The following is a 27,472-nucleotide window of genomic DNA, read 5'->3' as shown; positions in this document are numbered from 1 at the left end:
AAAAGTTATATTGCTCTGTTTGAGGCCAAGATCAGTTGAGTTATCATCATGATTGTTCAGAAGTGCATGGTCAGGTTGATTAATTTTCTCTGTTTGAGGCCAAGAAACATGGTACATCTCAGCCTCAGAGCTTTAAAGATGATCCTGTTGCACGGGAGGACTTATGTGAGCCTGCCTCATGACCACGTGAAACATTAGCAGCATCCTAAAATTGAGACTCCAACAATTGATGACCTTCACTTTGTTGTCTCTCAACACCTCTAGTTAGCAGTTGTGTAAGTGGAATGTTAAGCATTCCATGGTCAACAAAATTATTTAATTGGGTAAAACCTAACCTATTACCATCAAGACCGCCAAAACCACCGAATATAGCTTGACCACCAAAACCAAAACCACTCTGACCACCAGAACTAGTTTGACCAGAAGAACCAACCTGTTGACCATGACCAGACTGACCACCAGAACTAGACTTACCACTAGTAGCAGGCTGACTACCACCATTGCCAAATCAGCCAACCAGCCCACCCAAACTGCCAAATTGACCAGAAGCATTTGATTGACAAAAGATGGCCATGAACGATTTCAATTGCTCCTGATTTAAGCATGACATGATGAAAGACAATAATAAATTCTGATTATTTTTCATAATTCTTATCTCTGATTGCATCATTCCGATTTTTGCATACAATTGGCTTGGTGCAGTTGGTTTGTTAAAGCCAAAATATTCCTTATTTGTGATACCTGATCCAACTGCCCTCACTGAACCACCATGCTCACGCTTATTCAATGCTCTTGCTAATATGTCATCCCGACCATTGCACACGAATTCTCCTCTTTGAGATTGAGCCTCCACTGCAATCTGCAATTTAAAATTTCAAGGGACGTAATAGATGAAACCAAGTAAAATAAATTCAAATCAAGGCAATCATTCACAAGAATTTAATGAAATAAAATTTGTGCAGAAGAGTCTTGATTAGATATCTTACTATAGCTTCATGGATTTCCCTATCGACTGGATTATAATAGAAAATGATTCCATCTTTGACCTGAGAGTGAGCTTTGATCCAAGTCAAGTGTCGAGGCACTTGTGACACATGGACTCCCTGTTTTTCAAGTTCTTTTTCCTGCCATTGTACAAAATTAATTTAGACTTATGTTTGAAGTATATGAAATCAAATTTTCAACACCAATATTGTATATATGGTAGTTACATATAGAATTTTTGTCAAACTTACTATTTGTTCTTCATAATATTGATACCCAAGTCGGCCTCCTCGATACTTTGAGGTCTTCTTCTTTGCCCTCACACGATTTTTTTCACTCAATTCCTACAAAAAAAATTTAAGATTAAATTCAGTACACACCATCTTGCTAGAGGAAGCTTATCATAAACTTATAAACCATCAAAACTAATAAACTTATAAAGCATTAAAACTAATAAACTTATCAAGCATTAAAACAGAACTGAACTCAGAACGGAGCTTCAAAACTCAACTCCAGGACTGATCTCAGCACTTAACTCAGAACAAAACTCCCTAACTAAATTCAAAACTGAGGTTCAGAACTGAATTCAAAACTAAGCCTCAGAACTGAGCTTCAGAACTGAACTTAGAACTGAGCTTCAGAATTGAACTCAAGAACTGAATTCAGAACTGAGGTTCAGAAATGAATTCAGAACTAACCCTCAACACTAAATTCAGAACTGAGCTTCATAACTGAACTCAGAACTGAACTCCAAAATTAAATTCAGAACTGAGGTTTAGAACTGAATTCATAATTAAGCTTCAGAACTAAATTCAGAACTAAGAATCAGAACTAAACTCAGAACTGAACTCAGAACTGAGCTTCAGAACTGAACTCAAGAACTAAATTCAGAACTGAGGTTCAGAACTGAATTCAGAAATAAGCCTCAGCACTGAATTAAGAACTAAGTTTCAAAACTGAACTCAGTACTGAGCTTCAGACCTGAACTCCAAAACTGAATTCAGAACTGAGGTTCAGAACTAAATTCAGAACTAAGCTTTAGAACTTAATTCATGACTGAGCTTAAGAACTGAACTCAGAACTAAACTCAGAACTAAGCTTCAGAACTAAACTCAGAACTGAGCTTCAGAACTGAACTCAAGAACTGAATTAAGAACTGAGGTTCAGAACTGAATTTAAAACTAAGCCTCTGCACTGAATTCAGAACTGAATTCAGAACTGAACTGCAATACACCAACCCACCAAGCCACCAATCCTGCACACATACAACAGAAGAGGACATCCACAGAGGGGCACTCACAACTCACCAGACAACCAACAACAATCACAAGCAGGGGCAGGGGACAACTAAAGTACTTTTCAGCAAATTCCTTGGCAGCTTATGGCATGAAGACAAAAGTAGTTATGATAGTAATTAAAGCTAAGTCACATGTAGTAAATTGTAAGGAGTTAAATAGAAAGTTTGTTGGAGAAAAAGAATTCATTCAGAAAGTTTGTGATAGCTTATTAGTGTAGTTGTGTAGTTTCTCTGAAACCCTTTCGGCTATTTCAATCAAATCATATGTCTTCTGCCTATTTCTCTTCTCTTTTGCTTGAATTTTGTTGAGTTAGAGCTTCAGAACTAAACTCCGGAACTGAATTCAAAACTAAGCCTCAGCGCTGAATTAAGAACTGAGCTTCAGAACTGAACTCAGAACTGAGCTTCAGAACTAAACTCCAGAACTTAATTCAGAACTGAGGTTCAGAACTGAATTCAGAACTAAGCTTCAGAACTGAACTCCAAAACTGAATTTAGAACTGAGGTTCAGAACAGAATTCATAAATAAGCCTCAGCACTGAATTCAAAATTGAGCTTCAGAACTGAATTCAGAACTGAACTCAGGACTGAACTCCAGAACTGAACTCTAGAACTGATTTCAGAACTAAATCGCTAAATTCAAGACTGACTTTAGGAAATGGTAGGGAAAAGGGGTGTTTGCAAGGCAGGGGATTGAGTCCAACACATTCAAATTATTTTATAAATATAAAAGCTACCTGAAACTCCTTTGAAGTACAATATTTGACGAAGATCTCCTAATCTGTTTCTTTTATGAAAGGATATTTCCATGGGGCTTGTTGTCGGATAGCTCCATCTTCTAGATACATCCATTCAAGTCTTAGCCTAGTCTTGAAAGCTTTCCATCACTTAGAAGCTTGTGTCAGTATCCAATTTCTGCGATTCTCAATGACTTAAAATCCCTTCTGCATTGTTGGTACAGAAACATTAAACATTCCTACATAAAAGCATATTGTATGACTTATTCAAATGTCTTAGAACTGAATATGTCTGCTTACTGTGATGGCATTGCAGACTTTGTCTAAGACTCCATTTCGAAGGTCAGACCACTCCTTATAAGTAATCGTTACTCTTTCACGGGCAACAAAACCAATGTAGGTGGAGAAATGAGATTTGTGCTCTCCTACTGGAATTCTTTTAATAGCATGCCATTCTAAACGAATCTTGGTGCCTGCTTTGATCGCCTTCCCCACCATAGCAAGTACAGTACGACCCCTCTCATCCTCACGCCTTATTTTCTCAAAATCCTCAGGATGTAGTGTGTCACCTTCATTGGATGGGCATACACGTTTTCTCTTTCTAGCCATCAACCTATAAAAAAATCAGAAAAATAAATTTAATAGGTTAGTGAAATGAAAAAATCATTGTAATAATGAAACCAAAATTTTAAGTAGGACATCCTAAGGAAAAACCAATAATAAAAAAAAAGTTAGTACTTTATAAAAAAAAAAAAAATTCATTTGTTACGAGATCTCTTTCGCTTGACTTTTTTTCGCTTCTTTGTATCTTCAACCCATGTAAACTCATTATGATCATCTCTCACATATATTGAAGAGTCATCAACATTATCGTCCACTACTTTTCTTGTCAAAGAAGGAGTCTCCAACATACTATCAAAAGTACAATCATCAATGGAGTGTCGAGGCCTTGGTGTTATGACAACTGACCTTCGTTTATCTAAGGGGTCAGTCATATAAAAAATTTGTTTTTCTTGGGTAGCTAAAATTTAAGGATCCTCTTTGTGACCAACCTTGTTAAGATTGGCCAAAATAAGTCCCAAGTTACTTTCTTCAACACCGTTGTTGCTGTCAACCCATTGGCATTTGAAAAGAGGAATCGAAAACATGGTGTAATGCAACTCACAAATCTCTTCAATGACTCCATAGTATCTCATAGTACCACACACGGGATTCTTATCTTTTGCAGTAGCGAAGTGAATATCTTGAGCCTCTAAAGTGACCCCACTATTTTGCATAGTGCTGTGTTCATCTTGGAACTTTGTGTAAAAAGTGCAACTATTTATAACATATCCTGAATAGTATGTTGCACTAAAGTCAGGTCCATATGCTAAAGTCTTGACTCGATCTGATATTACTATTAAAGAGTCATCGAGCTCCCTCATTACTTCATCTTTGAACCAAGAAATGAATGATTTGCTATGTTTGTCAGCTAATGCCTTTTCGCTTGCTCTTGGATTGTACTTTCTCAAGTGTCCCATATGTCTTTCAACATAGGGTGCAACTTCATCCTCATTATGCAGAATGTATGAGTGTGCCTTGTGCCAATTGTCATAAGACATATCACGTTGCTTATAACCTAAGGTTCCTACACCATCCATTTTTCCACTATGACAGGATGTAGGAATCCCTATTCTCATTGAATTTATCATAAAATCACCAGCATATTGTAGTACTTATTCATAGAAAAGTTGCTCAGTAATACAACCTTCAGGTCGATAAGCATTCTTCACATACCCTTGGTATGTTCTCATTTGCCTTTTAAAAGCCCATTGAACTCTCAAATATATTGGACCACAAAATCTTATCTCTCTTACCAAGTGAACCGTCAAATGAACCATGAAATCAAAAAAATATGGAGGAAAGTACATCTCTAATTGACATAAAATTATAACAATTTCTTCCTCCACATCATTTAAATGTTCGGGATCAATGACATTACTATAGATTGCATTAAAAAACAAGCAAAGTCTAATAATGGTATATCGAACATTTTTAGGCAATATTGAACAAATACCTACGGGCAACAAATTTTGCACCAAAACATGACAATCATGAGACTTAAGGCCCATAAGTTTCAAACTTTCCTTGTTTACCAGGTTGCGAATGTTAGAAGAATAACCTTCCGACACTTTCACTCCGGCCAAGCTCTGACATAACTCGATTTTCTCTTTTCTAGAGAGCGTATAAGCAGCCGGTGGCAAGTACTTTCGACCATTCTCATTCTCAACCACATGGAGTTCATCTCTAATCCCCATTTCCTTTATGTCATCTCTAGCTTTCTCCCCATCTTTAATCATTCCACTAATATTCAATAGTGTACCAATAAAACTATCACACACATTTTTCTCAATATGCATCACATCAAGCGTATGTCTCACAAAAAGGAATTTCCAATATGGTAAGCTCCATAATATTGAAAACTTTTTGAATCCTTGGTGAGGAAGAATTTTTTATGCTTCTTATCATATGTGATCTTGAGATCTTTTATCTTTTCAAACACCTCTACTCCAGATAGTATCTTAGGGTGCACCCTAAACTCTTGATGTCCATTGAAGGCCTTTTTTCAAGTTGCGATAGTGATGAGTACATGGCAAAAATATACGATTTTCATCAAAAACATTCTTCTTAGATGCACTCAACCACCTTCCTGGAAAACCCTCCATGCATACGGGACAAGCAGTTTTCCCGTAAACTGTGTATCCTGATAGATTACCATATGCTGGAAAATCTTGAATAGTACAAAATAACAATGCTTTCAAATTGAAATTCTCGTTACGAAGTGCATCGAACACCTCTACACCTGTTTCCCACAACATCTTCAAATCATCAATTAGTGGAGCCAGATACACATCAATATCATTACCAGGCTGCCTTGGACCAGAAATTAGTAGTGATAACATCATATACCTTATTTTCATGCAAAGTGTAGGAGGTAAGTTGTAGGTAATCAAAACAACAGACCATGTACTATAAGTGCTACTCAATGATCCAAATGGATTGAAGCCATCTGTAGACAAAGCAAGGCGTAAATTACACTTTTCTTTGGCAAATTCTAGAAATTCTCCATCAATAAACCTCCATTGTGGGGAATCATCAGGATGTCAAAGCATTCCATCATTCTATCGACCATAGACATGCCATGATAACTTTTCAGCATCTCCGTCATTAGAAAATAGCCTTTTAAACCTAGGTATTATTGGAAAGTACCATAATACCTTCGCTGGCACTCGTCCTTCATTATTTTTGTATTGCGAGGCATTACAGACTGCGCATCTCTCTAATGATTCATTCTCGTTTCGATACAACATGCAATCGTTAGGGCAAGCATGAATTCTCTCATAAGGTAAACCCATTAGTGTCTTTTTATCCTCATATGTACAACTTGGAAGGACATTATCATCTGGAAGCATCTCTTTTACCAATTCTAGGATCATATTAAAGCTTTGATCACTTAAAACCATGACCCGCCTTCAAGTTATACAACTTAAGTATGGCAGACAACCTTTGTGTATTTAGTGCAACTTTCATACAAAGGTTTTTCAGAGTGACTTAATAAGCTCTCAAATTTAGTGGGATCTTCATCAAAATTCTCCTGTACTACATGGAGCATTTCCTCTAATCTATCTCCCTCATTTGTATGTTGACCTTCATTAGCATTATCTGAAAAGTTACTCAACGAAGCTCCATCTCTACATTCTCCATGCCAAATCAAACACGTATATGTTTTGTCAAATTCCCATTTCTCCAAGTGATTATCTCTTCGGGTCTCTTATACAAAAAATTATGGCACATGTGACAAGGGCATGGTAGCTTATGGCGGCTTCCACTATTCTTAACTACATACTTAACAAATTCTCTTACACCTGCTTGATATTTTGGGTCACCTGGCTTAGTTGTTGTTATCCAACTTCGATCCATTTTATATTTTCTACACAAAAACTAAAATTATTAATCCCATCCTTCCCCTGCCCCTCTCCCTGCACCTTTCCCCTCATCTTCTAATTATTAAATTGACAAAAAACATAACTCGGGAACCAATTAGCAACAAAACTGACGATTTTGTGTACATGCATGATTCCATAGTGCATTTTTAATAAAAACAAAAAAAAAATACACAATTTGAAATCCTAACCAACATTAAAGATGTCATACAATCTAAAATAATGAAGAATTTAAAGGGAAATTCAAGCAACAAATTATCTCTCTCTTCATCACAATAAAACCTCAAAACAAAAACCCAGAACATTAAACATCATAAAGTACAGAAACTTAAACCATCATAAAGCACAGAAACTAAAACCATGAACAACACTTGATATGAAATTTCAAGCAGCAGAAATCTGAATACACTTACAAATTTTAATAGGCAACCCAACATTATTAAAATAATAGCATATTCGATTGCCAACATTAACTGACTTACTAGTTAATGTTAAATGTCGATAAAGAACAAATTTTTATTAACTAAACTAATTTTAATACACTTACTGCCTCATTTCTATAATAGCAGATTCACCAACAAATGTTGAACAAGAACCAATTTTTATTTCAATATTTCATTTCCGCAAACAAACCAATAAGTCTAAAGTAAATTAAATAAAAAAAGTCAGAAACAAAAAAATTATCAATACATAAAACCCTAACAAAGCATACATGCATCAATTGAGCCAAAATTCTAACCTTTAAGTTTGCGGTGGAGCCGTGGAGGAGTCGTGGAGGAGCTGTGGAGGAGATGCTCCTTCGTTCCTTTTTTTTGTGATTTCGAAGAAAACCCAAAAATGAGCACGCTGCTACTCAACTAGCAATATCAGTGGCCGCGGTAACCCAGAAATCCAATGTGCATTTGGGACTTTGATGAAAAATAGAAGAGATGAATGTCATTCAGCAATCTGTAGAAAATTAGTGGTGAAATTAAAAATTTGAAGAGGGTTTTTTTGATGAAATTGAAGGGTTTATTTTGAGAGGGAATGAAAATTTGAGGCGGCAATAATAATGGAAAGAAGTATGGAACTCTGTTGAAAAGGAATATTAGCATTTTTTTTACCATATGTATGAGACCCGTTGTACCTAACAATAGGTCTCTTATCTAAGAGATCCGTTGTAAATAACAGCAGGTCTTTAATATGACTTTATTATTTAAAACCGCAAAACATTATATTTTGGCGCCTACTATTACAAACCCGTTATGTGTAATGTAGGGTATTTTATATAAAATAGACCCGTTAAATTGTACAACGGGTTTCTTAGAAGGGGTATGTTTGCCACTTTTTGTAGTAGTGACAAACTTTCCATAGAACATCTTCTTTATTATCGCCATTAAGGCAACAATATTCTCAACATATATTTTAGTAGACTTCCTGATGATGCTTTGCTTGGGTTTCATTCCAAACGGCTCACAATGATTTGGGATACCCTAATCACTTGTGATCATGGAAATTTTCCTTAAATTCATGCACATTACACATGGATCCACGTCCATGTTACCATTCTCAAGCCACGACTCATTTTAAGCTCATGCTTATAAACGACTTCCTTGTTAAGGATCTAATCCTTGTTAAGGCTTGTGCTTGCAACATCAATTCTCAAATTGTACTTGTTTCAACAAGTCAAGAACTCATCCTATTACTTATCCAAGTACTTTGGATGTTCTTGGCCATAATCTAACGATCTAATACATAGATTCAGGGTGATAGGTGCTTCATACATACTTCACATGCTCTAAGCAAGTAAGTCCTGCGACGATTCCATATCACAACGTACATGATGGATTAAATTGCAGAGTAATTCTCAATGTTATTAAATCAATTTGTCATTTTAGCTCATTTAGTTTCAGCGAGTCTTTGCTAAATTATTTGCTATGTGATATGGTTAAAAATCTCTACTAGAGTCTTTCATGTTTGACTTAGTATTTAGCCTTGCTTATACTTAGTTCAAACATTTACTTAGTTTTATATATATGGGTCGAAAGTCTTTCAAAGTCCTTCAATTCATGTTTAACACGGTAAACTCTTTTACACGTTCAAACATTTTATCAAGTCAATACAATAGAACTTCATACCCAATACGTACTAAGTATCATCTTTTGTTTGGTCCATTGTCAAAAATACTTTCAAATCTAAGCACTTAGTATTTGATAGTTATTTCACAATAGAGTTCGTAGACTTCTTATTGGACCTTTATATAATTTACTTTTGCTCCCACTAAACTTCTTATTCATAAGAATTTCTATGTTTCTCCATGAGTCAATCCTCTTATTAACTTCATGAGAAAACACGTTCCAATTCCTATATGCAATGCTTCCTAAAATCCCATAATGGATTCCTTGAGCTTGCTTTCAAATCTAGCATTATTTAGATTTTCAAAACCCTTAGAATATTCCATAGTCACTTCCAAAATCCTATTTTGGGAAGGCGGTTTTGGTATCTATTTTGTCATATTTCATATGAGCAATTTTGCTAGATTAATCACGAAAAGACTTAAGCATTCCGATTGGTGAATAGGTTTTTATTAAAATCAACTCCATGAATTTAATTGTATCCTTTTCATCCAATTTAGCTATGTATGCATATACGTTTTCACATTTGTTAGTTTTCTCCTTGAAAACTTATTTGCAATCGATGGGTCTTTCACCCTTCATGCAAATTAATCAAGTTTCAAACATGATTTTCAAACATGGGGTCTGTTTCAGATTTTCATGGCCTCTAACAATTATTCGAGATTTTGATTTGTCATAGCTATCTTAAAATACATTATTCCTTTACTATCTAATAGTAAATAGTATGCTTGTAAGTCTTAGGTTTATTTCTAACTTAATATAAATTTATAGGATTCAATCCAAGCCTTTGGTTAATTCTATACCTATACGGAGCAATTGCATCAACCACTGAGTTTCAAGGCGCTTTTAAAGCCCTTTATTATGTTGATCTTACTCCAACATTTCTGATGTTTTGTGAGTAATTTATTCTCTTTTAAGGCACTTGTAAAGTCCTTTTGAGTATTCTTGATCAAACATTCTCAGAAAGTCCTTTTAATGTCTTCTAAGATTCTCAGTTCTAGTTTGTTGCTAAGCTCAATGGTCATCGAGTTCATTTTTCTACCACTTGTCATTTTGGAAACGTGTTACTATACCACTGTTGGGGTTTGGTAAGTCCAACTTACCGCGGAAACAACCCTGACCCAAAGAACCACTCGCAATTAATAAAACCATAAAGCATAGCAAATAAACATAAAAGGATAAAATCGGAATTTACCTTTCACGTGTGCTTTGCCCGACCAAATGGGCTCTTACATGAAAGCTTTAACTCCGAAAATACCGAGCCTCCAATGGTATCCACCCACAAAGGACGAACACCGAATTTTTAGGTCCGCTACCTTTGAGTTAGCAAGGTCCTACAAAAACCCAAGTGTTAATGGAGTTTAAGAGTTTTTGCCAAAATGCAATGCTCTTTTTAACTCCCACTCAAGAACTTTTCTCCAAAACCCAACATGGGTATTTGTAGAGAAAAGTGGGAGTGAGAATTTCAATCCCATCAATGTGGAATCATGAAATTCCACTATTTAATTTAAAGCTAAAATAAATTAAATAGGCAAAGCAAGTAATAAATCAACAAATGTCCTTGTTGTATGTAAAGAGAAGTGAGGACAACATGGAGAGGAGGTGACCATACTTGCTCCCCACTCCTTCCTCTCCTTGTGCCACTTGTCCTCACACAAATACACTCCCTTCATATGCTTCCACTTGTGCCACTTGTCCTCACACAAACACACTCACATTTTTTTCTCGACTTTCGACGCTCGGTTTCGACGCTTTATGCTCGAATTTCCGACGTCTAAATATTTAACATTCGGGCAACGAATTAATTTCTTCCAAATTAATTCGTCAAGTCGATTCGTATATTTTCTTGGGTGTGACCCGAAGGGTTCAGTCAAGATTAAGCTATAATATTAATTATACATTAATATTACTGATCAGAAGCGGCCTCCACCCAGGCATTATGATCACTTGACCTTACTGAATATATTAGCTTTCTAATAAGTCTGAACCCGCTATCAGAAACATACACTTGTTAAAAGGACACCATTCCTTTCAATCCCCTACTTGTCCTTCCGGATAAGTGAGCATTTAGTGTATAGCCCCTTTCCTATGTCTCTTCATGTCTCTTCATGAACTATAAGGAAAGATTATTTTGTCATCCTTATTACGTCCAGAAGTGTTTCTTGATTTCGAGTCCGACTGTCAATAAATAGATGATTTCTAAAATCCATCCGCGCACGTCCATGCATTTGTACAGTTTCGCTCTACGAGAGTCCTTGTATACAACAAAGACATCTTCCCTATTCTATTAGGGGGACATTCCCAGTCTTGTAATGTAGCTCCTCTTACTGAGAGGACCTAGCTGCCCGAGTGTTGCCATTATAATCCCCTATTACGGAAGACGTTTGACAACATCAAAACGGAGTAGTACTCAAACAAGAGAACTCACAATACTCATAGTCAAGGAAATAGGTTCCGATAGCCATAATGAGAAGTATACTTATGACGATTTTTAATCTCTTAAATTTTTCTCATAGGTTGATCCAGTATGGTTATAAACCAATACCTGTGCAAATGATTTATGATAATCATGTCCTCGTAGCACAAGAAACGGTGCTATAAATCAGACTACACACTAATCCCAATTGGTCATTAATTGTCCATTGTTTAAATGACCTCGATTAGGGACAATTTTCAATTATAATATTCAACATTCACTTAATAGGTGTTTCCTTACCAAGATTGGTCTTGATACCCTATTTTGAATATTCCAAGAAACGAATGGACTCATTATTTAATCCTAAACCACAATTAAATAGCAAACGGAGTAATAAAATATTGCATGAAATTTGTATTACTCCAAAACTCGAATAATTTTTCTTAGTGTCTGACATTAAATTATCAAAATTTAACTAAAACACTTAACAAGGAAATCAAAGCCAGTCTCCTACATGCCTTATTCCCATTGCCTCAACGTGCTTGTTGTGCTTCACTTGAGGCAAAGGTTTAGTAAGTGGATCGGCTACATTGTCATCCGTTCCAAATTTGCAAATTATGATTTCACCTTCTGATTTCTATTCTCGAAGCATGTGAAACCGCCGTTTGACAGGTTTGACTTTCTGATGTTCCCTTGGCTCTCTGGCCTGAGCAATAGCTCCATTGTTGTCACAATAGAGGGCTATTGGACCCTTTATGGAGGGTACAACATCAAGTTCACCAATGAACTTACGAATCCAAAAAGCCTCCTTAGCCGCTTCAACAACTACTAAATACTCGGCTTCAGTTTTAGAATCTGCAGTTGTACTCTTCTTGGCACTCTTCCAACTAAACGCTCCTCCGTTTAGACAGAACACATATCCAGATTACGATTTGAAATCGTCTCTGTCTGTCTAGAAGCTTGCGTCGGTATAACCTTCAACAACTAATTCCTCTGAACCACCATACACCAGGAATTTATCCTTCTTCTTTTTCTGGTACTTTAGGATATTCTTTGCCGCAGTCTAATGAGCCTCTCCTTGATCTGATTGGTAACGGCTCGTAGCACTCAAGGCATACGATACATCTAGCCTAGTACATATCATGGCATAAATGATCGATCCAATAAGCGAAGCATATGGAATCAGATTCATTCTTTCCCGCTCATCAGGTGTCTGTGGACACTGCTTCTTGCTCAGGGTTATGCCATGTGACATTGGCAGGTGACCTCTCTTGGCCCCTTCCATGCTAAATCGAGCAAGTACCTTATCAATATAAGTACTTTGACTCAATCCAATCATCCTTTTTGATCTATCCCTATATATCTTGATGACTAGTATGTACTGAGCCTCTCCTAAGTCTTTCATTGAGAAAATTTTTCAAGCCAGGCCTTTACAAACTCTAACAACGAAATGTTGTTTTCCAATGAGCAATATGTCATCGACATATAAGACTAAGAAGGCGATGTCACTCCCACTGACCTTCTTGTAAACACAAGATTCATCTAGATTCTTGATAAAACCAAACTTACTGATGGCTTAATCGAATCGCAGATTCCAACTTCTGCTAGCTTGCTTTAGTCCATAAATGGACTTCTTAAGCTTACAAACCTTCCAAGCATTGTTTTGGTTGATAGAACCTTCAGGCTGTGTAATGTACACAGTTTCTTCCAAAATACCATTTAAGAAGGCGGTTTTGACGTCCATCTGCCATATTTCATAGTTATAATATGCAGCAATCGCTAGGAGGATCCGAACGGATTTAAGCATTGCGACTGGTGAAAAGGTTTCATCGTAATCAATACCATGAACTTGTCTATAACCTTTTGCCACCAATCTAGCTTTGTAAATGAATACATTTCCATCTTTGTCGGTTTTCATCTTGAAAATCCACTTACATCCGATAGGTGTATAACATTTGGGTAAGTCAACTAAGTCCCAGACTTGATTTTCAAACATGGAATCCATTTCAGATCTCATGGCCTCATGCCATTTAGTAGAGTCGATGCTTGCCATTGCTTGCTTGTAGGTTGCCAATTCATCTCCATCCATAATCCGGATGTCCTTTGAGATCTCGGTTAATACTAAACCAAGATATCTATCAGGTTAGATCTCGGCCTCAGAGACCTACGTAGGGTAATGGATTGAGCATTTGCATTGTCGGTTTGACTTTGCACATTTTGATCATTTTGACCTGCGTCAACAGATGCTGTTTGAGCACTTTTACCGTCATTCTGATTTTGTTGCTTATCCTCACAAACTTCGTCAAGTTCGATTTTCCTCCCACTTGTCATTTTGGAAAGGTGTTCCTTCTCCAAAAAGACACCATCGCGAGCAACAAACACTTTGTTCTCTGTTTTGTTGTAGAAGTAATACCCTTTGGTTTCTTTTGGGTCGCCCACATAGTAAGCCTTGTCAGAGTTGGGATGAAGTTTGTCAGAAATTAATTTCTTGACATATGCTTTGCATCCCCATATCTTTTGAAAAGACAACCTAAGACATTTCTTTGTCCATAATTCATATGGAGTCTTTTCTACAGCTTTTGTTGGTGCACGGTTTAGTGTTAGTGCCGCAGTTAGAAGTGCGTGTCCCCAGAAAGAGATAGGAAGATCACTAAGACCCAATGTTGATCGTACCATGTCTAAAAAGGTCCGATTTCTCCTTTCCGATACTCCGTTCCATTGTTGAGTTCCTGGAGGTGTCAATTCTGAAAGTATACCCTTTTCTTTCAGATGGTCATCGAATTCTTGGCTCAAGTATTCACCACCTCGATCCGATCAAAGGGCTTTGATTTTCTTGCCAAGCTGATTTTCAACTTCACTCTGAAATTCTTTGAACTTTTCAAACGATTCATATTTATGCGACATTAGGTAGACATAACCATATCTACTATAGTCACCTTTGAAGGTGATAAAATATCGGTGTACATTTCTTGTGGTTGAGCTCATTGGTCTACATACATTAGTGTGTATTAGACCTAATAAGTCTCCTGCCATTTCTCCCAGATTGGAGAATGAATGCTTAATCATCTTGCCTAATAAACATCCCTCGCAGTTCTCAAACGATTCTAAATCGAAAGAGTCAAGAACATTTTCTTGTAGAAGTCTCTTGATGCGTTTGATGTTAATGTTCCCAAGACGACAATGCCACAAGTAAGTTTGGTTTGACTCCATGGTCTTAGCCTTTTATCATAAACAATTTTGTCTAAACACACAAAAAGTGTAATTTCCATAAATATAAACAAGACAATTAAACAAAAGGTCTTATGATCAAGGTTTAAAATGACGTCCAACGTCACAAAATCAAAGTATGGTAGATAAAACTTAACAAGTTTTAGAATTTAGACAAAATACAAGAGATTACAAGCTTTCTTTGGAAAGATTTACTTATTCTTCCACTTGTGTACTCATGACCACTTGAAAAACACCGCTCATTTTGTTCCTGAAATAAGAGCATAAAATGAGTCAATTTTCCGGTATCTAAGACCTTATAAATTGCTTATTTTCAAGTGTGTGGATGATACCTCAGACTCAGCCTATCTTTCCTCTTGCCTCATCTTCCATATACTCGCTACATTCTCTTTTGTAGTGGCCTTGCTTACTACAATAGAAGCAGCGCATCTTTGCCTTGTTTTTGAACTCCTTTTTCTTGAGCCTTAGAGCAAACGTAGCTGCCTTGCAAGAATAGGTTTTCTGGAGCTCTTGGTCAACTTCCTTGTAGGACAGTTTGTCCCGATTGTTGGTAAGTCGCATCTTAATTGCAACGTATCCCGAGTGGAGTGAGCTTAAAAGCATATGAGCCGCTTGCTCATCCTCCACACCAATCAATTCCAGATGGTTCAATAACCTTGTCATCTTTTGCACGTGGGCTTGAAGTGGCATCCTGGGTCAAAGTCTTGCACTATAGACCCTAGCCCATACTTCTAGCCTTTCTTTGGTGCTTGGTGCTTGCTGGTGCGCTGCTGCTTGGTGCTTACTGGCGCGCCATGCTGCTGGCAGCAAGTAGCAGCCACGCATCGGCTCGCGTGCAAGCTCGGGGATGCATCCTTGGCAGCCACATGTGGGCTGCTATGCAGCCCGGCTTGCCAAGTGATGTGTTTCCTTGTTTTACGTGCCATAGCCTCTGGATTTGATCCCAATTTTGCGTGACATAATTATTAAAACTAAATTAATTTTAGAACTAATTCATTTGAGAAAAAATAAAAAATTTAATCAAGTCTGACTTAAATAAAAATTTTAAAGTGCATGTAACCAAAATAATTCCCAAGAACCATTCTTTAATTAAATTGGTTTAACTTGGTGGAACAAAAATAATAGGGCAATTACTCACTATTAATTTAATTAATTTAAATTAACCTTGAGTTTTTGAAAAATGAATATAAATTCAATAAAGATTCCAACTTTAATACTTGTGAATCCTTGAAAAATTATATCTTCCAATATGAAGATAGACAATTTTTCTATCACAAAGTTTTTAACTTTATGATTCCAATCAACTAAAAAATGATAAAATCAGCAATGTTTGACAAAAATTCATGGAATTTAGTAACATAAAGTTTCAATCACTTAACATAATTAAAAATTGAATCTTTAAAACTTGGAAGCCTCAAAGAACAACAATTTTACACTTAATGCAATTAGTTTGCAATTATGTGAAAAAATAAACCCAAGCATTCAAGCACAAATTACTACCAAGTAATCATGCCTAAGAGGTTTAAAAATGCATATAAAATATGTATTGAACCAATTACATAACCACCATAAATATTCAATTAATTTTCAAGGTTAGAAAGACTTAAATTTTTTCGTAAAAACGAAAAAACCCTAGAAAATAGCTTTTCTGATCATTTTTGGCTAAAAACCGTTCCCCAGAAGGATACAACCATTTTCAAAACACATTTTCTACCCAAAATTCACTATTTTTAGGTCGAAATCTTGGTTTGGGGCTGATGGTAGCTTAAATACGAGGTTAAAATAGATAATACGAGCTACTAATCTAATTAGCAACTTAAACCAGAAAAATTAAGCCATAAAAATCACCCTGAAAATATTATGATTTTAAAAATAAAGTAGCGTGGCTCCGATACCGCTGTTGGGTTTTGGTAAGTCCAACTCACCGCGGAAACAACTCCGACCCAAAGAACCACTCACAATTAATAAAACCATATAGCATAACAAATAAAAATAAAAGGATAAAATCGGAATTAACCTTTGACGCGTGCTTCGCCCGACCAAATGGGCTCTTACTTGAAAGCTTTAGCTCCGAAAATACCAAGCCTCCAACGGTATCCACCCACAAAGGACGAACACCGACTTTTTAGGTCCGCTACCTTGGAGTTAGCAAGGTCCAACAAAAACCCAAGTGTTAATGGAGTTTAAGAGTTTTTGCCAAATTGCAATGCTCTTTCTAACTCCCACTCAAGCACTTTTCTCCAAAACCCAACATGGGTATTTATAGAGAAAAGTGGGAGTGAGAATTTCAATCCCCTCAATGTGGGATCATGAAATTCCACAATTTAATTTAAAGCTAAAATTAATTAAATAGGCAAGCAAGTAATAAATCTACAAGTGTACTTTTTGTATGTAAAGAGAAGTGAGGACCACTTGGAGAGGAGGGGACCATACTTGCTCCCCACTCCTTCCTCTCCTTGTGCCACTTGTCCTCACACAAACACACTCCCTTCACATGTTTCCCCATTAACACCACTTAGAGAAACAAACACTATGTTCTCAATTAGGTTGTGGAGGTAATGCCCATGGTCTCACTTGAATGCTTACAAAGAGACATGTATATTGTCTTTGGGTAAAAGTTCGTTGTAAAACAAACAGTTAGCTCCCACTTGAGCTATCTTAGCCTTTAATCAGCTATTAAGCTCCTACTCAACCACCTAGCTCTTGCTAAGCCAGTGAGCTCCCACTGAGTCACTTAGCTCCCACTGAGCCAATGAACTCCCAGTGTGGCTAAGAGTTTTAGACATATACTTGAAAAGACATTTTGAAGATAATTCTATCCATAACTGAATATGGCGTCCTTTCTTAGCTTCGACATTTTGTTCAGTGTAACATTAGTCCTTCGTGCAAATCTTAAGAGCTTTTATAGGAAGGGATGTGATCCATCATTTAAATGGCATCGAGGTCTCCGTGAAGTCACACTATGTTCTTTGTGGAGTTATTTATGAACATTTCAATTGCATAAATTTGTGATGGTTACGCTTGGCTCAAGCAAACATCTCTCGATCTAATCTAGACGTTTTGATATCTTGCCAAGTCGATTCTTTACTTCACTGAACTCTTGAACTATTCAAGGTCAAGTTTGTTCACGTTTGATAAATATAGCCATATTCTTTCAAATTCTTTAAGAAACTTTGAAATAAATGAATCCTCTTTAGCTTTCGGAGTCAATTGTCTATACCAAGAACAATAGCTCTTTACTTTCTCGGTTTCTGTAGACACCCAAATGTGTCTCCCCAAAACCAAACCCAGTGATGAATACATTTCACGTCATTTGATTATCGAACAAAGAGAAAGTGTGAAAAGTCTAGTGATGAGGATGTTTTTATTAAAATAACTCTTCTTTCTGTTTTTGAAAATATTTCTTTTCTTACCTTATTTTTGAAAAACGTGTATTCCAGTTTAGTTTGGTCAATGATATGGGTACAATAATGGTGTAGTTTGATGGGGCTTGAAAAGACCTTTCCAACGATATATTATAAGCCCAATTCCGATTAATAATGAGGAAGTTATGGCCAAAATACTAACTGGGCCCAAACCGGATTTTACCTGCGACCCAATGATCATGTGGAGAGTCCAATGGTCTAATCCTATTCCTAAACTAATTAGGATTAATTAGAAGATTCTATAAGTTTCTAAAAGATCTTAATTATCCTTTTTAAAAAGATAAGATTAAAGAATTTTAGTTAAATAAAAACTTTCCTTTTTTAAAACTTTCCTTTTTCTTAAATCCTCATTCTATTTGAATTTAAAGATGTTCGAAGACAGTCAGATTTTATTTTCTTGCCTCATAATATTTATCCAAATTTTATATGGTTGGATAGATCTTGAAATTATCTTTCCAATCAAAACCACCTAAAAACACAATCAAGAAAAGAAATCAAATAAAAATAAAACAACAAAAAGAAAACAAAAGTCAAGAAAATTAGAGAAAATGGTTAGAAACTCGGGTTGCCTCCCGAAAAGCGCTTGTTTAAAGTCATTAGCTTGACATTATTCACCCTTCAAGGTGGATCAAAAAGATTCATATCATGAACAACCCCCACAAAAACTCCATCATAGTAGCGCTTGAGCCTATGACCATTGACTTTGAAAGTTTTTGAGAAATCCAAAGGAGATATTTTAACCGCACCATTAGGAAAGACCACTTGAACAACATAAGGACCACTCCAACGAGACATTAGCTTCCTGGGAAATAATCTCATCCTAGAATTGTAAAGGAGGACTTTGTCACCAACATTGAACTCCTTCTTCACAATTAACTTATCATGCACTTCCTCAATTAGTGCGAGTTTTGTACATGCTTGCACAATCATAAGAATCCAATCGAAGTTCTTCCAACTCATGGAGATCAAGCCAACATTGCTCACCCGCACTTGCAAAATCGAAATTGATTTTCTTTATAGCCCAATGAGTACGATGCTCAAGTTCGACCGGAAGATGACAAGACTTCCCATAAACCAAGTGGTAAGGAGTAGTGCAAATAGGAGTTTTAAAAGCCATTCTATATGCCCACAAGGCATCATCTAGCTTATTCGACTAATCCTTCCTATTTCTTGCTACCATCTTCTCAAGAATCAATTTGATTTGACGGTTAAACACTTCGACTTGCCCATTAGTTTGAGGGTGATAGGGGAGCCTGAAACGTTGATTAACTCCATGTTTCTTCAAAATCTTACGGAAGGTGCTATGTACAAAATGAGATCCATTATAACTAATAATTTCCTTTGGGATTCCAAACCGTGGGAAGATTATCTTCTTGAACATCTTCATTGCAACCTTATGGTCATTTGTAGGTGAGGCAATAGCTTCCACCCATTTTGACACATAATCGACGAAAACAAGGATATATTGATTCCCATATGAAGTACGAGATGGACCCATGAAGTCTATTCCCCATACATAAAAAATCTCCAACTGTAGAATGGGTTGTTGGGGCATTTCGTTTCTCTTTGAAATGTTTCCGGTCCTTTGGCATAGGTCACAACTCTTGACAAACACCCAAACATACTTGAAGAGATTTGGCCACCATAGTCCGCATTGAAGCACCTTTGAAGCCGTTTTTGAGACACCCATGTGACCTCCAATCGGATCCGAGTGACACATCTTCAACACACTACGCAACTCCTCATTTGGAACACATCTCCTCAATAACCCATCAACACCCCTTTTATACAAAATCGGTTCATCCCAAACATAATGCTTAGCCTCCCTTTTGAGCTTCATTCTTCGATTCTTGGAAAATGAAGGAGGAAATTCCCAGAAGCAAGATAGTTCACCTGTAGGGAATATTTCAAGCGTTAATCCTCTAGCTTGAACCCCACTGTGATCATACACTAAAGTACAGTGGCGTCCAAAAGGGAAGAAGATAGAGCAAAAGAGTCGCCAACAAGTTTTTCTTTAGGAACTTGAAAACCGTTCACGAGATGAAGGTTACACCCCTTAACGATCCAAGAGATCGTCAACTCCATATGGTCTCGAACCAAATAGGGTTCGGGGATGAAGGTACAAATCCAACCTAAAAGAAATTGAACTTGCCCTAATAATAGGCCTCTACTTTATTCTGATCGTATTCATGTGCGCTTTCTGACTAACATACAATCAATAGGATTAACCCTAAACATGTTTATCTATGTTGGTTGAATATTAATGCACAAATAAATCTATTATTGGCGATCACTTGAATTATAATCACATTAACCCTAAACAAGATTATTAATTATCTTATTAAGCGTGATTAAAAGTACAAATTCCCTTTAAACATGCATAAAAGGCGTGATCAAGCAATACAAATAAATTTCATCAAGCAACATAATAAATCATAATAATCATCAAAATAACAATTATAATCAAAATAATAATTAAAATAATCATGTTAAAGCATAATAATAGCAAGATCCTAGGCATGATACTAACAAGATTAATAACAAACCCTAGCATGTCACTAAGCAATAAAAATCATAGCTTTAACCCTAACATGATACTAAAAACCATAAATATTAGGAAGAACATAAAAGGCATCATAGAAATCATAATTGACATTATATTCTTTACCCTAAACATGATACTAGGAAGTAATAAAACATCCTAACATGATACTAGGAATCAAAATAACAACCTAAGCATGATTTCTATATCATAATATCAATTAAACAATTAAAGCACTTACTAGGATGCCTCGTACCTCTTTCTAATAACAAAATACACGCGTTAGTAACTTCAAGGAAAATAATAAGCAAAACAACAATTAAATTAAATAATTAAAATAAAGATTTGGGACCAAACCCTCAGAAATTAAAACCTTTCACGTCTAGGGCGAAGGACATTTCGAACAATGCTAGGTGTATCTAGATCTAATGAATGCGGAATTTTTGTATTTTAAAAGGCTAGTTTAGAAAAGAGAGAGAGAGAGAGAGAATTGATAGATTGTAGGTTGTAGATTAAGAATTGATGAGAATTGATGATTGTTGATGATCAAAACAAAGTTTTTACGACGTTATTTATATAGAAAATCAGCCAAAAAGATAAAATATCAAAAACAGAGTTCTGACGCACATAAAATCTGATTGGCGCCAGACGCCAACATTAGCGCCAGGCGCCAATGCTAGCGCCAGGCGCCAAGCGTAGCGCCAGGCGCTACAGCTGGCGTTTGGCGCTGATTCAGAAATTCACGCGTTTTCTTAAAATAAAATAAAAATTGCCGTACAGGAGGATAAAATCGTATTTTCCTCAAAAAACGTTCTTTAATTTTAATTAAAACTCTAAAAAGTCAACAAAAGTCAATTTATCAATGCTAATTGAATTAGGAATGAAAAGAACCTTCTAGAAGAATCTAGAAGACTAAAACTATATTAGGAATGATAAATCTATATTAGGCCCTCCCCTAGATCATTGGGCCGCATATAAGGCTCAAACCGGGCCCAGTTTGGTAATTTGGCCATAACTTCCTCAATATTCATGGGAATTGGGCTTATAATATATCGTTGGAAAGCTCTTGTAAATCCCTATCCAACTACACCACTATTGGACCCATATCATGGACCAACCAAACTAGATTGGCTGTTTTCTTAAAATAATTTTTCAAAAAGAGAGAGAAGAGAAAAGAAATTAAAACTATCCGCAACACTAAACTTTCCACACTTTCACTTCATTCGATTATGATTTGACGGGAAAGGTACTCATCACTGGATTTGGTTTTGGGGAGACACAAATGGGTGTCTACAGAAGCCTCCACTTTGACTGAGTATGGAGAAACGCAAGTTTCGAAAACAAAAGTCAGAGTATCGATAGGGACGGAGAATGATTCAGAATGTTCTGCGATTCTAAATCACTCTTGTAACGCCCATACCTGCAAAACTAGCGTTAGTTAAAATAGATAAGAGAGTTAAGAAACGCGTATCTTGCACCGTCGAGCACACGTCTCTGAATGTAACCGATTTGTTGTCGCATTGCCGTTGTTTTGATGACCTCTTGCCAAGAGAATGTCATCCCGCTTGAAAACCGCTATGCTTGTAACAACTTCCAATATAGAAGACTGCTTTGCTTGAAACGATCCTCTTCCGCTTTGATAATACTCCACGTCCAAGGGAATACTATCGAAGATTTCTTCGCTTGAAACAATCCTTAGTTGTTTTTGACAACTCTCCACAATCTAGGGAACGCCATCTTGTTGTTTCGATGTTCACTCGTCTCTAAACAAAGAGCTTCTTTTTTCCTTTGGATATGTTCACGCGCCTCTGAACAAAGAGCTTCTCTTTATATTCTTTTGAATATGAACTTCTGAATGATGTGTCCACGCGTCTCTGAACAAAGAGCTTGATAATAGGATGCCCACGCGTCTCTAAGCAAAAGAGCTTGAAAGAAATGTCCACGCGTCTCTGAACAAAAGAGCTTTGATGATATGCCCACGCGTCTCTAGAGCAAAAGAGCTTGAATGATATGCCCACGCGTCTCTGGAGCAAAGAGCTTTGATAATAGGATGTCCACGCGTCTCTGAGCAAAAGAGCTTCGATGCTTGAATGTTTGTTGCGATAATATTCCGAATAAAAGTTTCCGAAGACCAACGCTTGCCGATCTCTAAAGCTCGCTTGAACTTTGCTTCCGCTAAAACCAGTATGTCAGTGTCTCCGTGATGAGACAATTCTTAGGCGGTTTAAGCTAAGTGAGACGATCTTTCATCAGGTCGATCACTTATTGTGATTGTAATCAAACTAACTACTTAATCATGTAAAATTGCTTATAGGGGCTAACTGGCGTACCAAGGAACCCGAAATTGTTGTATGAGGTCGAAATCACCTTTCTGAGAGGCTTCGAGCTCTATCGCTGCTGAAATATTTCTGGCGCCAAGAATTAGCTCTGTCGCCAGACACTAAGATCTAGCGCCAAGCGCTGAAAACTTTTGCCAGACGCTGGATGTTTTCGTCTGGTGCTGGAGTAGGGTCTTCACTATTCTGCTGCACCTGTATTTACTTTTTACTATAGAACTTTACTAATCTCTTTAATTATCTTAGGGTTGACCTAAGGTTTAACGTCGCTTGATTCATTGACTTGGCATGACTCAAGGAATAAACTTGACTCGCTGTGATTGAATCGAGGTTGACTCAACTCTAAGTGAAATGACACGTGTGACATGACCCGTGTGTGCATTGTGTTGATTGTGCGACTCGAAAATGCTAAAAAACAAAAAAAATTCGTCATTTTTGTGGAGAGTACCGACTTTCTCCCGAAAAAGAAAGGCACGAAAAAGAATCGAAGTTTTCAAAGGCATGTTGAATGAGCTTAGTGAAATGTTGTTTGATACTATCTCTCAAGGTGCTAGGATTAATCCTTCCTAGGCTATCTCAATGGTTGACTCAATTATGAAAGTATTTGGTTAACTTAGGCACGAAGGCTAAGCACTTCATACTTCGCGATGCAATGACAATTATGAATGATGAGTGATGTTGACAAAGCATGCTTCAGCGTTGTGTTAAGATTCCATGACAAAGGGTTCCTAAGGGAAGTATATTTGGTCATGTATCTGTGCAGTGTGTGAAAATGATACTAAAGTTAGGCCGCAAGGGCTAAGTGTGTGGAAAGATATTAAAAAAAAGTCAAATGGTGGTGACTCTTAGGCTAGGTAAGCAAATGATGTAGGGATCAAGCCCCCAAGTCTAGCTCTACATAAATAGGGATGAGCATAGGAGATCCCTTGAGATGATCATGGTGTGTGAATGTGAATATGAATGCATGTTTATTACGGCCGCACCTCTATGTGAGGTTGCCTACGTATCCGTTAGGAATCAGGCCGAACATAGCTCTAGCCGAACCTCGCACAAGTGTTTGTAAACCTCAAAGAGGTCTTTTAAAGGTTTGTAACGTGGTAATGCTAAAGGTTATAGAAGAAGGGGATAAAGGATCAAGACCCTCGATAAGCCTCCAAGGTGTGGAACCTTGTTTTTTAATCTTTATAATTTTGTGCTTGAGGCTTTTAACTCTTTTTAGCTCGTTTTTTTTTTTTTTTTTTTTTTTTGCTTTAGCATTTATTTTATTTTCATAAGTGTGGGCAATCCCGATCATGCGGTCTATCACTCACACGGCATTCATGTTTCTCAAGCACGGTACCGAGCACTCGATAAGAGACGCAATTTGAGACGTGTTCATATCAAAGACATTGGAACACTTACCCTTTTGTACACTTTTATTTATTATTTTTTTTCTTTTGCTTATTTTTCTATTATTTTTTATTTTTATCTTTTGAAATCACTCATGCTTTTGAGATTGCATAAGTTACACACCATCCCATCCCAAGGTTAGGTAGATGTGGGTTGAAAAAAAAAGGTCTATCGTTAGACGAGGCTCAAAGGAGTTTATCAAGAAAGGATTGTAAGTTAGAAAGGTGAAAGGTAATATGATGTGGCTACAAAGGGTGCCTTAAATCATCGGTATACCTTGTGCTTAGTTTGACATGTTTTTTTTAAGGCAATAATAATGAAATGATCATATATAAGAGAATAAATGCTCATATTATTAAAAAGGGGAAAAGAAAGAATCTACAAAATTAATATAAGGGAAAAGAAAGGTGTCTATGCTAGACTTATTGGGGAAAGGGTAAATAAAGAAAAAGAAAAAAACGATGTCATGAAATCTCGTCGTTGAAGCTCGCCTCTTGTTGTTTGCTTTATCATCACTCGCTCTTCTTGTTAACTGGAGGTGTGGGAAGCTTGTTATTATCAATCAAATGTTGGATGGCCTCCTTTAGCTTCCAACAGCTCTCAGTAGCATGACCCCTACCTTGATGGTACTTGCAGCGCACATTTGGATTCCAACTAGGCACTCTCTTCTCAAGCGGGGGATCTTGAAGAGGTCCGATAGGAGTAATGAGTCCCTTGGCATGGAGTCGATTGAAAGCATCATCGTAGCTAATTCCAATAGGGGTAAAATCCCTTTTTGGTTGCTTTCTAAATCCTCGATTATCCATGGCTAAGATCTCATTAAGGTCGAAAGTACCAACGCTATTACTAGAGTAGGTGTTTTCAGAAGAAGAAGGATAGTCGTTCTTCATCCCTTTACAGCCACTGTTACTATCATTACTAATCTTGGCCTTCTTGTCACGTGAAGGAACATGAAGGAGATTTGAATGAATGAAGTCTTGAACACGATCCTTGAGAGCGAGACACTTTTCAGTAGTGTGACCGCGACCTTTATGGTATCAACAATAGGAATTTAGATCCCAATTGAGAAAACGTTTTTCAGATGGAGGGTCTTGACTAGGACCAATGGAGTGAATATAACCTTGATCATGAAGACATTCAAAAGCTTCATTGTAAGTTATTCCTATTGGTGTGTATTCTTCAATGGTCCGTTTTGCCCGTGGCTTAGGAGCATTGAGTTCTTCATTAAGCCCATGGCGAGAATTTTGTTCGATGGCCATCACCCAATTTGCTAATCCTTCTACCACATTCAAGAGCATGGCAACGACATCTTGCAGTTTTCGGACGTCCTCTTTTAGACTTGACGAGTCTTCCCCGGTATTATCTAAGAAAAGACTTTCATCCTCCTCAATCATGGCCACTTCATCGAGAGAGGTTATATAAGCTGTCTCGATCATGGGCTCTCCTACAGGCGTGACAAGAAGTGATGGATCGAAGGGTGTTTGGTCATCTTCGATGGCTAGAATTTCGGAAGTTTCATTGTTATCGATCAGATCTTGAATAGCTTCTTTGAGTTTCCAACACTCCTCAGTGTTGTGACCCTTTCCTTGGTGATATTTGCAGTGCTTATTGGGGTCCCACTTAGGTGGCCTGGCTTTTGGAACTGGATCTTTGATGGGCCCTATGGGCATGACTAGTCCTTTGTGATGTAGCTTCCCCAAAGCTGTTTCATAACTCATACCAAGTGGAGTGAACACCCTTTTTGATCTTTGGATTCGTGATTTAGAGGCGTTCGTAATGGGAGAGGAAGAAGAAGGGTGGTCGTTCTTCTTTCCTCTCGCACTATTATCTTTCAGAAGGTCATCTTCAATGTCAATGCCTATGTTATACACAGCTTTGAAGGTATTCAAGTTGTGTTGGTATTTTAAGTGCTTTGAATACTTCTCTTGGAGATTCTTGATAAACATCCTCACAGATTCTTTTTCGGTAGGAGCCTTGACCATATTAGCGGAAGTTTCCTTCCATTTGTTGAAGAAAGAAGTGAACCCTTCGTTTTCTTTTTGTTTTAACATCTCAAGTTGTCTATAGTCTGTTTCGTCTTGGATGTTGCACTTATATCTATCTATGAAAGCATTTGTTATCGACTCCCAAGAAGAGGTTTTCTCTTTGTCATGGGAAAAGAGCCATTGTTGACAAACGGTCTCAAGAGATAGAGAAAATATAGAGGGGAACACTTTCTTATCAATACCCTTAATACTCATTATGGTTTCAAAATCTCTTAGATGAAAGTAAGAGTTATCTGTTGCCTTGAATTTTGGGATGTCAGTGGCATTAAACTTCTGCGGAAGAAGATCTTTGTCCACCGAGACCCCTTATGAACTAATGCCCTGAAATTTATAGTCAATAGATAGCTTGCTCAAGCTTTCTTGCATAAGGTTCATTTGTTGTTGCTTCACAGGGTCATAAATTTTGAGGGTTAAAGCTTTTAACACCTCAGTCACGTCATTCAATTGATTCCTAAGTTCATTGACCTCTTCTTGACTTGCCATTATCTTTTTAGCCTTCCTCTTTTGACGAATTGGTTTATCAAAAAGTGAAACTTGAATAAAGAGGTTGTCCTTTATTAATCGCCCTTCTCTCCTCGACTAAGTACTGTGGAAAGGGGATTTGGGGATATTCATTGTTAATTATTTGACTCGAACTTTATTCAACATGCAATGGATGGAGGAAGTGAAGAAAGATTTGAACAGAATGTGAAGAAAAATGATGTAGATGGAGGGATATGAAAAATTAGGAATAGAATATACCCCTCATCGCAAATGACGGAAAAAACCGACTCATGCATGAACCTAAGACATGGTCATGGTGATATGTACTCAAAGTGTGTGCTAAGACTAGTGACTGTAGGTGACATATTAAGACTCATGTCATGACCATGTGGCTAGACTATAAGACTGACTCAATTAATGACTTAACAAGGTATTATTGACAGCAAAATTTAATCGAATTAATTAGCAAACTGGTTAATTAGACACTAGGTGA

Source organism: Chenopodium album, chromosome 2 (assembly GCF_948465745.1).
Source record: "Chenopodium album chromosome 2, dcCheAlbu1.1, whole genome shotgun sequence".
Classification (NCBI taxonomy): domain Eukaryota; kingdom Viridiplantae; phylum Streptophyta; class Magnoliopsida; order Caryophyllales; family Amaranthaceae; genus Chenopodium; species Chenopodium album.
Note: the sequence above shows the minus strand (reverse complement) of the source record.